This window comes from Misgurnus anguillicaudatus, chromosome 9 (genome assembly GCF_027580225.2).
Source record: "Misgurnus anguillicaudatus chromosome 9, ASM2758022v2, whole genome shotgun sequence".
NCBI classification, from domain to species: Eukaryota; Metazoa; Chordata; class Actinopteri; order Cypriniformes; family Cobitidae; genus Misgurnus; species Misgurnus anguillicaudatus.
In genome coordinates this window covers 35022853-35036309 of record NC_073345.2, presented here as the reverse complement: position 1 = coordinate 35036309, position 13457 = coordinate 35022853, and the positions used below count along the sequence as shown (strand labels likewise).

Sequence of the window (13457 nt, the reverse complement as noted above, 5' to 3'; positions counted from 1 at the left end):
GACGTCATGCACGTGCTAGGCGGCGCGTTTGAAATGTTGCCTTGCGGGAAAAGTGTACGCGGATTTGTTTCATTCACACGCGCGTGTTCAGATCACACCGAGAGTTTCCTCACTGGACTTGAAATGATCAGACTCCGGTAATCTTCTCAGGAAAACACAATGACATCTTTGAGATTTTATCTCGTTTCGTCTGTCTTTATTTTAAACTAAATGGGATGAAAACGGGGAATTTATTCATGAAACGCTGAAATAAGTTTGTTGACGTTTGCCAGCAGGGCTACTTCTTTATACTTTATTTTTGATATGATAATGGATCTTACACAAAACATATTTTATATTTGTATAGTTTTGAATGCTTTTGTCCTAAGAGAGTCCTTAGTTTTGAATCATGTCTCTACACTTGAGTTTTTCTTCCTCGTTTGTTTTCTTTGGGTGCTTTTCAAAATCAAATGGTTTCGTTTTGACCAAAAGATATTTAAGAGGAAAATAGTATCACTTTTCCTTGCTCCATGCAGGACAGTCACACACAAAAAATCTGCCTGATTCAGATGTGAAGTCCATACTGTAGTCTAAAATTGATCATTCACCCAAATAAAAAATTTTCATATTTTCTCTAAAGGAAAAATTCTTCCCTACTGAAAAAAATAATAGCTGAAACCAGCATAAACTGGTGAGCTGGTTTTAGTTGGTCTCCCTGTCTAGCTGTGTTTTGGTCACTTTTTAAGTTGGTAGCTGGACTTAGCTGGTCAGGTTGGAAGACCAGCTGACCCACCAGCTTTGCCAGGATGGGAGGACCAGCTTAAACCAGCTAAAACCAGCTTATCCTGGTCTTAGCTGGATTTTTCACTGTAAATATGACAGGTGTATGTTGGGAACCAAACAAGATTGATTTTTTTGAAGCATGATCACCACCTGAAACATCTCCTAATGCATTTCACAGTAAAGAAAGAAAGAAAGCAATATTAATATGAAAACATTAAATAGGCATACATAATTTATATTTTTGGGCGAACTACTAGAAATTCAATTAGTACAACAATTAGCACTACTGAGTAATGAATCTGTTTATCTTTGTAGTTTTGACTTATTGTAATAGTAATATTTATAGTTAAGATTGAGAGTCGCGTGACAGTAAATAACATCAGGGAATTTTGTTTATTTGCTTGTGGTGAAAACATAACACATCACCTCATTTCAATAGGCTTTAAGGCACATGTGTCATTCTGGATGTTATGTAGGTGGAATATTTTGGATTTGATCATCATCATCTTCCTACCTAGAGCCTATGGATTTCCATTATCAGATCTCTGGGATTCCCATCTTTATCTGGGAGAGACTCGTTCAGGTTTGCAGGAATTTCCACATTCATTTGAATAGTGTTATAATTTGTTTTTGTGTGTTGTGGTGTAGTTTATTGTTTATTTTTTCCTCCAGGAAGACTTTATGGTAAATATTCCCATGGGGTTTTTATGCTGTTTGAAAAAACAACACATAAAATAGCTATAGAGAAAACAAGCATTTTATTTTGATTTTATGTTTAAATAAAAATGTTATTTTCAGCCCACGTGACTTCCCTGTTTGACAACTAGCCCCGGTCTCCCTGCATACTTCTGATCTGACTCTGTGTTGTAAAGTCATTTCAGTTCAAGTATTTTGTAATCGTTACTTTACATGAGCGAGTCAGTGTCCGGTTCTCAGAGATGAGCTAAGCACTTTGATGGGAAGTTTTATACATGCTGTGAATTTATACTCTCTGAATAAGATTTACTTGTAAAGAAACAAGAATGTATTTTGAATACGCTGACTGTATTTTATTGTAAAGGTTTTCTAGGAACATTTTTATTAGATGATAGTAAAAAATAATGCAGGCAACTCAGCAAAAAACCTTTCACATTCAACTGCTTTAAATTCCTTCAGATTTCTCCATGTGTATTTGTATTATCATAAAACCAATCCACATTTGAGACACAAAATAGACGTGACAATATTTTCTACCTGACAGGATGATTTAAAACCTGAATGATTTCAGTAAATGTTTGGTTAGTTGTGTGTTAAGCGTGACTCTGTCATTTGATTCTGTTGAGTGTCATTTACCATAAAAACTAAACAACTTTATCATCTGTCTTGTGTTTAGCTGACATAGTGTTGAACTTAATCAGTCATCAGGACTGTTTTTCAATGTGATAATCTTTCAAAATGCAACATCTTCATCTTTAACCTTCAGCTTTAAAGGGATAGTTCACTCAAAAACGAAAATTCTGTCATCATTTACTTACTCTCATGTTGTTACAAAACTGTATACATTTCTTTGTTCCTGTGAACACAAAGGAAGATATTTTGAAAAATGTTTGTAACCAAACCATTTGTGGACCCTATTTATTTCCATAGTATTATTTTTCCTACTATGGAAGTAAATGGGGTCCATGAATGGTTTGGTTACAAACATTCCTCAAAATATCTTCCTTTGTGTTCATCGGAACAAAGACATTTATACAGGTTTGTAACAACATGAGAGTAAGTAAATGATGACAGAATTTTCATTTTTGAGTGAACTATCCCTTTAAAGCCTCATGGATTATGGCTGCAGTGGCCTCTGCTGGTAGATGATGTAACTACACCATTATAGGTGTAAAAGCATTTTTCTAATTTGGTATCCATTTATAAACTGCTTGGGCTCATCCTCGTGCCTGTAAACTATAAAAAAAGATGTCATATCAACATACATTTTATGTTACTTTAAATTAAGAAATTAAGTTTGAAATTAAGTATAATTTCAACTTGTTTTTCTAAATTATGTCAACTTATCACAAGAAAAAAAAATTGGCTTGCATAATTAAGTTGTTTATGCTGCAATTTGTTTCCAGTGTATGTAAAACACTTATACTGTTGATAATCTGCCCTCCTATCAAACCCACAGTGAAAAGCTTGGGAGACATTTTGAACTCAAACACAGTAGTTAAGACAAGCCATTTTCACATTACTGTAATTCTCTGTATGCCATATGCCTGGAACATGACTTCAAATGGTTTAAAACGCTGCAGTCTGGAGTTAAGGAAATATTTTTTTTAAATATTAGTTAATAAATTGTTAAATGTCTTTGAGTAACAGAGAAAGTAATTTTCTGATAAAGTAGGACCAGTGAGACAAAGTGCAAAAACTTAATAATGAACCCAAGATCTTTACATTGAGTACACTGTACACAGCTTTTGTTTTACCCTTTTCATACCGTACAATCTCAGGAAAAGGGTACAACAAAAGCTGTCAATGGGGCAATAACATTTCAAAAAGGATGGATTTTTACCTAAGGAGTGCATACCCCAAAAATAGCTACATGTTGATACTTCAAAAGTACGTATAAATGGTACATAATGGGACCTTTATAAACGGTATTGCCCCAGTGACAGCTTTTTTCATGTAACATTTTTGGCATAGTGGTTGAATCTTTAAAATCTGGTGTAGTTCAACAGTAAAAATAATGTTCATCTTATTAAAGTTTTAAAAGTTTCTGGTTTCATTTCTGTTCCTTGCAAAACATCAAAAGTTTCTGATTTTTCGGAAGGGGGAAGGGGAATCTAAAATGACTCTCTCTCTCTCTCTCTCTCTCTCTCTCTCTCTCTCTCTCTCTCTCTCTCTCTCTCTCCTCCAGGAGACAACGGGGATCCAGAGAGTGGGGAAGGGAAGCCAGCCAGGTAAGTGTTCCCAGGGAAAGGACAGGACGGACCTCCTTCGTCCCTGTCCACCTCCTGTGGTGTAATTTGATCCTGTGATAGGGGGAAAACAGAAAGCAACTACCTGAGCCTCGCAGAGACACGTTCACTCAGATCCAGTCTGCGGAGACTTCCAGCAGACCCTTGACTCCAATGGCCTCCGCCGCAGGGCTGCACGTTGCACCGGACTCCTACCGGGGCAAGTACTCAGCTGAGGTGAGTATGGCTGGAATACAAGGTATAGGTGAGTACAGCTTTCCTTCAAACTACGGGTAGGTGTCCCTGTTGATCACAGACTCTTTGTTCCCCTTACAGATTTCTCAAGATGATTATAGTTTTAGCTGAGGGAGCAGGTAAGTATCTCTGACAATCACAAGTTCGTAATTCGGCGTATGAGTTCTTCGAGGTGAGTATAGCTTTAGCTAGGGGTGCGGTAAGTATCTCAGACAATCACAGGCTCTCAATTCAGCGTACAGGTTCTTCAAGGTGAGTATAACTTTGCTAAGAGTGCAGGTAAGTATTGCAGACTATGGTAAAGACTCTAGACTCTACGACACAGGTGGAGGGGCGGGGTTTACTTCCGGCGTCACGACGGTGGCTAGAGAGGTCCAATAGGGCTGGTGGTTCCTCGATGGCTAGATGTAGGGGAGAAGCAGCCGTCCCGCATCCCTCCTCATAGCGGACACGTCCTCTTCTCTTCCTCCTAGAGGCTGGCGAAGATCTAGACCGTGGGGGTGGGCAGCTCGGTTCACACAGTCACCGTGGGGTATACACACAGCAATTAGTCCTTCATACAACACTCGCAACGTCCCTTCTGGCAGTATATTATTATCTGCAATGCTTAGCACAGTACCTTACTTGACGACACAATCCACGTTCGTTGGACCGGGGTTATAGTGGGCAGTGATAGAAGTTGGGGGACCACCGTTGCAGTAGCTCATGTTCGCCTCCACAGGGCCTTCTGTACCTGGGGGTAAGTGCAGACAACAAGAGACACGGCATGACACTGCAAAGCTTCAGGTGCACACACGTCACAGACAGACTCACCCACGGCACGACACACACTTCTGTGAATTGAATAAGGTCCGCACTCTTCACCCAGTCGAGACTCACCCCAGGGGGAGACTTAGATGCGTTGCTCCAACAATAACCTACCCAGGTCGTAATAGTCCCGCAATTAACGCCAGCTAGTTCGGCTTCGGCTCGCCCGCCCACTTCAGCATGAACGGCGGGGCTGTGTAAACAACAGATGATTACTCCACAATCGTATTTATATCCAACGTCAGTGATGCAAAGGTTTCGGTACTCACTGTGCCCGTGTTAATACTCTTTCTCCTTCCTTTCCCCACAGGTCCTCACCACATGTAGAGATACAGCAGGAGCTTTGCCTAAGCGTGTGCTTCAGTCAATCCTTCGGTGCAACACACACACAAACGGTAAGTATTATTTCTTCCACATATAATTTCTCTCACCCCTGTGACGTTCGTCGTCGTCCTCTTCCTTCGTGCACTACACGTATCCACAAGAGCTTCAACCTGCTTTCGATCTACTTCCGAGTTCCGACTCACCACTCGCTCGTAGCAATTCTTCCCCCAAATCGCGCTCCTCTTCCTGCATTTCCACACTCCTTTTATACTCCTCCTCACCTTCTAACTCATCCAATCAGCGATCGCTGCGTCATTTCCCGCACCTGTCGTGGATTTCGGTGATTTGGGGCTTCCCTCGGGGATACCCGGAAGTGCCGGTGTTTGTCGAATTTGGCCCGGGCGGAACCTCTTCTCCCACTTTTGGTTCTGCCCAAAGTCACTCCGTGACACATGTCTACTAAATTACATAGTTGCCTGTGTTAGCAATGCTGTGTTTAACTGGGTATCGCCACTGGCCAATCTCTTCCATTAAAAAGAGGTGCAGAATCCAGAGTATCAAACAGAACTTTAATCCAGTATGCAATATTGTGATGTTGATGAGTGTTTTAGTTTTCTATACAAAATACAGAAATAAACATATATAAATGTCATGCAATTACAATCCTTATAAATAAAGAGGTGACATGAATGTACAATGAATACAAATATAACCGTAATCATGTTGTTATGAATAAAAATAAGTTGCATTCTAAATAATCATTACTGACCTACTTAAAGAACACAAAATGGCGGACAAACGCTCATTATATGTACCAGTAAAGATAGCAAATTAAATAAACAAGTCAAACAGTCCTTTAAATATATACCAAACAGATTAATGTAGTTTTAGTGTAAGATACAATGATATTCATTTACAAATAAACTATATTATCATCACGACTGAATATTGATCGCTATGGTAAGCTGCTACGTCATGCATCGATTTAAATGAACACAAACTTAACAAGAAACTCTGCTATAAACATTCATGAGCATTAATAGCAATTCAATCATTGATTATTATTGTTACTTACTTGGTCAATAACTCAAAACAGTGTTCAAATAACCAACAATCACAACGGGATATTTGGCACATATTCAACGCGTGCTTGCAGCAGAACTGAATGACCTAGATTCTTTTAAGCACGTATATAATGCGTCCTGCTGACCTATGACTTCGCAATACTGCCATCTACTGGTAAAAGCATGTATCGTAGAAAACTTTGTACAGCCGCCCCACAAATATACTTGTTATATTTGTAATTACACAAAGGGCTCAATCATTTTTCACAATTTGTCACCATCATTACTCAGTTCAGGTAATACCACCAATTTGGCGACCGGCCGTGTGTAAGTACGCCCTTTAATGTCCACTTCTGCTGAACGTACATTACCATCATCACTGACAATGATTTTATTTACACGTCCTATAGGCCACAATGCTCTGGGAAGTTGTGGGTCTACAACCATGACTACTTGCCCTGTTGCAAGGTTAGGAGTAGGACTTTGCCATTTGCCACGTGTCTGCAAAGTAGGTAGATATCTCCTTATGAACTGTCTCCAGAAATGATCAGATATCACTTGACTGTGCCGGTAATGCCGGCGTCCCAACAGTTCACTTGGTCCGTATACTGCCTGTGGAAGGGATGCGTCTCGCCGCCCCATGAGCAGCAAGTTAGGAGTGATGGGATCAGGGTCAGATACATCTGAAGATGCATATCCAAGAGGTTTCGAGTTCATAATCCCCTCAACTTCGATGAGTACTGTTCTTAATACTTCTTCAGGAAGTATCAAATCCTTAAGAACTACTTGGAGAGAAGCTTTGATGGATTTTATCTCCCGTTCCCATGTCCCACCAAAGTGAGGAGCTTGTGGTGGGTTGAACTTGAAATTAATATTTTGCTTTGCTAGTTGTTCTTGCAATGCAGGCTCTAGATCAGCAAATGCCTCATGCAGTTCTCTCTTTCCTCCCCGAAAGTTTGTACCCTGATCACAAAGGATTTCGTAAGGTTTCCCTCGCCTTGCCACAAATCGTCGGAGTGCTAATAAGAAGGAGTCAGTATCCATACTACAAAGAAGGTCCAAATGTACACATCTCGTAGTTAGGCACTTGAAAACGATTCCCCATCGTTTTTCATGTCGTCTCCCAATTTTCACATTGTATGGACCAAAACAGTCCACGCCAGTTGACCAGAAGGGGGGTTTGAACAGACGTAGTCGTGCACTAGGCAGATCAGCCATTTTAGGCACAGTAGGCTTGTTGCGCCATTTGACACAGTCTACACAACTGCGTTGGTGTTTCTTGACAGCCTGTCTACCTCTTAGAATCCAGTAGATCCTTCTTAATTCAGAAAATACCCTATCGGGACCAGCATGAAGAAGGCGGTTGTCAAAGTCCTTGATTATTAATTTTGTGACTGGATGGCTGGGTTCAAGTACCATAGGGTGGATTTCATCCTCCTCTAGTATCTCCGCTTTACGAAGCCGGCCACCAACACGGATTACACCAAGGGACTGATCATAAACTGGAGACAGGGGTCTCAGGCGACTGTTGGTAGAGACTAGTTTTTGATTCTGAAGGGCTTTGAGTTCGTCAGGAAAACTATCTCCTTGAACTATACGCAAAAGGGCAGTTTCAGCCTTTATGCGTGCTTCTGCAGACATGGATGGTGCATCTACTCCATAAATTTGCTGGTACATTGCATCAACTAACTCATCCCAAGTTTCATACTTTGTTGGATCAAATTTTGGGTCATCACTAACTGAGAGATTGCCACAGAAGGTAGTCTTGCGTAACTCCTCTTTTCCTGCCAAGTTAAGTGAAGGGCAAGTGGGCCACTGATTTGGAGGTTGAAGCAAGAAAGGAGGACCATCTCTCCAACGACAGGGAACAGACAACTCCAACAATGTCCTTCCTCTCGTTATGTCATCTGCTGGATTGTTGTTAGAATCAACGTATCTCTAATTTTCAGCTCCTACAAGATCTTGAATCTCTGAGATTCGGGTGCCTACAAAGACTTTATACTGACAGGACTCTGATTTTATCCAACTCAGTACTATTGTGGAGTCTGACCACATGGTTATTTGCTTGAGATTAATGTTGAGTTCTGTGTGCAGTACTTTGGCTAGTTGAGCTCCCTTCAATGCAGCACAAAGTTCTAAACGAGGCATAGATAACTGTTTCTTTGGGGCAACTCTGGACCTGGCCATTACAAAAGACACATGAACATGACTCTGCTCATCCTCTAAACGAAGGTATGCTACAGACCCGTATGCCTTTTCTGATGCATCACAAAAGATGTGAAGATCAGCAACAATGGATGGTAAGTCAGCACATATGGGAAAATAACATCTTGGCAGAGATATTTTCTGTAGAGTGGGCAGTTCGTTTTGCCATGTTTGCCATACTGAGAGAAGACCATCCTCAATAGGATTATCCCATCCTCTATCCTTTTTCCAAAGAGACTGAATGAGAACTTTGGCACGAGTCGTATATGGAATAAGGAACCCAAGAGGGTCGTATTGGCTTGCCAGTGTTTTGTACACATTTCTCATGGTGGGTTTCATGTCAGGCAGGGTTCGGTGTTTATAACCAATAGTGTCAGAGAGACAATGCCACTTCAACCCTAATGTAGATTCTTGGGGGTCATCTTTGTCATCCATTAGCCAAAGTTCACACTCAGGTGATCTTGCTTCAGTTGGAAGATGAGCTATAACATCTGGGACGTTGCTCGCCCATTGCCGTATCTCAAAGCCTCCATTAGCGAGTAAATTCCTGAGCTTATTGATGAATTCTTTGGCTTGGTTTGGAGTATGGAACGACTGCAAGCAATTGTCTACATAGAAAGAATGTAGTATGGACTCCATCACATCCTCGTTGCCAGTTAAATGATCTCGAACGTACCGCTGGAGAGCATAGACAGCACAGCACGGGCTGCAAGTTGTTCCGAAGGGTAAAACTCTCCATTCGTATATGTCTGGGCTGCGTTCTCTTTCCATGTTTCTCCACACAAAACGAAGCAGGGGTTGGTCTTCAGGTAGAAGTCTCACCTGATGAAACATAGCTTTAATGTCTCCACTAATAGCTACTGCATGTTCTCTGAATCGTAGGAGTACACCAAGTAATGAAGGCCCAAGAGTAGGTCCTGGTAGCAGGTTGTTATTCAGACATGCTTGCTGATATTGATACGAGCAATTAAAAACAACTCTGGCCTTTCCATTGTGATATACCATGTGATGTGGTATATACCACGACTCAGAGGATTGGTTGGCATCATCGGTAGAGACTTTTACAGTGTAACCAGCCTTCTCTAGTTTTTCAATTTCAGCATTGTAAAGTGTCGCTTGCTCAGGATCACAACTAAGCCTGCGTTCCGTAGATCTGAGGAGAGACATCACAGCAGTCGGAGGAGCCTGGAGAGGTACAGCATTCTTGCGGCGGAGAAGAGGTGTAGCATACCGTTCTACTCCATCCACCAAAACTGGTAAGGTTTTCTCTTCCAGAATTTCCAAAGCCATTTGGTCCTGTTTAGAACGAGTCACATCCTTGGTATTCTGAAATGGTAATGTGTCAAGCTGCCAGAGCTTCTCAATGTGCTGACGCAGAGTTTGAGCAGGGGAAAGAAACATGGTGTGCAGACAAGAACTTGGACTTATTGGATGGTTCAGGAAGCTGGTAGGACCTTGAACTGTCCATCCCAACATTGTATGGGCAGCAACAGGAGTCCCTGATGGACCCAAACGAACAGGGCTGATAGGAGTTATCAGATGTGGATGATCAGATCCGATAAGAACCATGGGCTGCACTTTACTGAAAGTATTCAATGGGATTCCTTTCAGATGGTCATACCTTTGTTGTAGGGTATATGCTGGGCATGACTGTTGAGCCAGGTTAAACTCATTTGCTGTGAAAGCATGTAGAATCTGATGTTTTAGCCTTGGGTTGGAAATAGCAGACACTTCAAATGAAACAGCAGTCCCTTTTAGTTGCACAATGTCCTGTCTAATTGTTCTTAGTGTCAAGACCTCATCTGTACCGTTCAGGCCAAGATGCTTAGCAGCTGCTTCCAGTAAGATTGTCCTCTCGGATCCATCATCCAATACTGCATATGTGTTAAGTGTTATCTTGCCATTTCGTAGCTGAACAGGTACTACCTTTAGCATTACCTTTCCTGAATGGCTGACTTTATCCATGTAGATGTTACGGGAGGATGTACTAAGTGTGAGAACACTGGGGGTTTCTGCTGTTGCGATCTCATGTAAAACATCAAGATGTTGCCCGCCGCAAGCAGAGCAAGGTTTCTTAAGTGTGCACTTTTCAGGTTTGTGCCCGCGACCACACCGCCAACACCGTTCCTTATCCTTTATCCAGTTTGTCCTTTCTGATCGGTTCAATTTGGCAAATTCAGTACAAGCATTTAGATAATGGTCCTGATTACTACAGTAAGGACAAAATGGCTTGAATCGCTCCCTTCTTTTCATTGTTACTGGAACTGTAGGGCCAGGAGGTGTGAGAGAAGGGTTTGATGCATCACTAGTTTCGTGCTTGTTTCCAAGAAGAATAGTGGTGGTCTTGAATCTTTGAGGCTTTGGCTGTCTTGTTTCTCGGCGTGTGGGCTCTACATGTGTTGTCTCTGAAACTCTACGAGAAATCTGGATAGCTTGAGATTTCTTGTCTAGCCATTGAGCTAAGTGACACAATGTGTAGGTGCGAGTAGTACCACTTAGTAAAATTCCTTGAGCAAGACAATGTTCAATAAATGAGTCTCTGTAATTAACAGGCAACTTAGTGAGAAGAGTGTCCACATGAGACCCACTCTGTAGTTCAGCTCTAGCAGGGCCATCTAGTGTGCTTAGCATACCGACTAAAGTGTTCACTGCAGCGGCGAAATCTTCAAACCCTTGAGCGTCACCTGGTTTAATGTTTGAAGCATTAAGTATCTCCTTAAGTTCACTTTGAACCAACAGTCTGGGTTGACCATAACGTTGCTGTAAGGCTTGCATTGCACAGGTGTATGGCATTGGACTGTTAACAAATCGTTTTGCAACCTGATAGGCCGTCGGAAATTTAAGATGATCCAAAAGAACATGGTATTTGTAATCTTCAGTTAAATGGGGGTGTGGACCAAGTATGCTATCAAGGCCCTTTCTCAGTATGAGAAAATCACTTTCTTTTCCTGAAGTGAAAGGCAACAGCCTAGGTTTTGGTATGCCATAAGAAGCAGCGATGGCCATCTCCATTAGACCTGGTGCTACATAATGGTTTGTGTAGTTAGTAGGTATAGCTGCTTGCATGGGAGGTGGATAGCCAGCAGCTTGAGCTGAAGCATAAGGAGGAAGAAAATGAGAAGGATAGTTATGTTGCAAAGGAGCAAAAGACATCTGTGGTGGAGGAGAGTAATAAGTACTTTGAGTCATGTGATGACTTTGAGAGCCTGGCATCTGTACAGTTTGTTGCATATGCTGTACAGAAGGTTGCAGAGTAGTTGGAACTGCCGATGGCCAAAGTAATGATTGTGTTGCATGTAACTGTGACTGCGGTTGAGTTACACCCTGAGATGGCAGCTGAGGCACTGATTGTGACCGGGAAATTTGCCGCGGCAGCACAGTGTGTGCAAGCTGGTTGGGTGGTAAGGCACTAGAAATCACAGAGTTTTGAACAGTCTTTGCATGTACGGCAGGCTGAATCAAATCAGATGGCTCATTATGTTTCATTTCTACATCAGGATTCAGGCGATGCACAACTGAAACTGGTGATTGAGTAAGTTCACCTTTAAGATGACTAGTTGGGTGAAAAGGCAACGGAGAGGGACTCTCATAGTGCATAGGAGGACTCTTTGTACATGAAATACGTCTCACACTGTCCATCTCTATTTGCAAGTCTCTCATATCATCAGCCAGTTTCTTCCACCGTGTCTCTAGATGCTGCAATCCTAATTCACTTTCACTGTGGACAGCTATTGCTGGTGTGGAGGATGCACGCATTACTTGATATGGAACATGATGCTCTGTTCTACCTTGACTGGATTCCATCATTTCAGGAGGGATGTTCTGCTGAGGTAGATGGCTGTACACAAAGTCCTCCAGATAGGCTGGTACCCTCCGTGTGCGGGCTGGCCGAGGACTAAGTGGTTGCTGACCATCATAGTAGTCTCTAGATGTTGCCATGACGCAGTTGGCGATCCGGCTCGAAGGACCATTTGTTAGCAATGCTGTGTTTAACTGGGTATCGCCACTGGCCAATCTCTTCCATTAAAAAGAGGTGCAGAATCCAGAGTATCAAACAGAACTTTAATCCAGTATGCAATATTGTGATGTTGATGAGTGTTTTAGTTTTCTATACAAAATACAGAAATAAACATATATAAATGTCATGCAATTACAATCCTTATAAATAAAGAGGTGACATGAATGTACAATGAATACAAATATAACCGTAATCATGTTGTTATGAATAAAAATAAGTTGCATTCTAAATAATCATTACTGACCTACTTAAAGAACACAAAATGGCGGACAAACGCTCATTATATGTACCAGTAAAGATAGCAAATTAAATAAACAAGTCAAACAGTCCTTTAAATATATACCAAACAGATTAATGTAGTTTTAGTGTAAGATACAATGATATTCATTTACAAATAAACTATATTATCATCACGACTGAATATTGATCGCTATGGTAAGCTGCTACGTCATGCATCGATTTAAATGAACACAAACTTAACAAGAAACTCTGCTATAAACATTCATGAGCATTAATAGCAATTCAATCATTGATTATTATTGTTACTTACTTGGTCAATAACTCAAAACAGTGTTCAAATAACCAACAATCACAACGGGATATTTGGCACATATTCAACGCGTGCTTGCAGCAGAACTGAATGACCTAGATTCTTTTAAGCACGTATATAATGCGTCCTGCTGACCTATGACTTCGCAATACTGCCATCTACTGGTAAAAGCATGTATCGTAGAAAACTTTGTACAGCCTGGGTTGTGTATTTGTGGGGCGTCTATCAAAGAAGGTCCTGGGGCCGGATTCACGAAACATTCTTAAGAAGAAAAATCTTCTGAACTGCCATTTTTATCTTAAATTCAAGCTTAAGAAAAAAGTTAAGAATATTTTGTATTCTCAAAAAAGCTTCTTAAGAAAGTTCTTATTTTTTTCCATAAGTATGTTCTTAAGAATAAACTTAAGAAGAATTCCAATTCTCGAAAAATAAACTGTCTTAAATAACATCTTAAAGTTAGGATAACCTTACAGTAGTCTTAAATCTCAAAATGTAAGATGTTTTATGAGTTAATGTGATTGTTTTAAATGTGACAAGTTGTATTTTGT

The 13457-nt window shown here is 41.0% G+C and overlaps 1 long non-coding RNA gene across 1 annotated transcript in view; it reads left to right on the top strand.

The window, feature by feature from the left end:
• Positions 1 to 52: 52 nt before the first annotated feature.
• Positions 53 to 13457, top strand: part of LOC129424009 (uncharacterized) — a 71601-nt gene continuing 58196 nt past the window's right edge. Inside the window, exon 1 of the long non-coding RNA XR_012371269.1 lies at positions 53 to 137. This is a non-coding gene — a long non-coding RNA (uncharacterized lncRNA). The remainder of the gene's footprint in view (positions 138 to 13457) is intronic.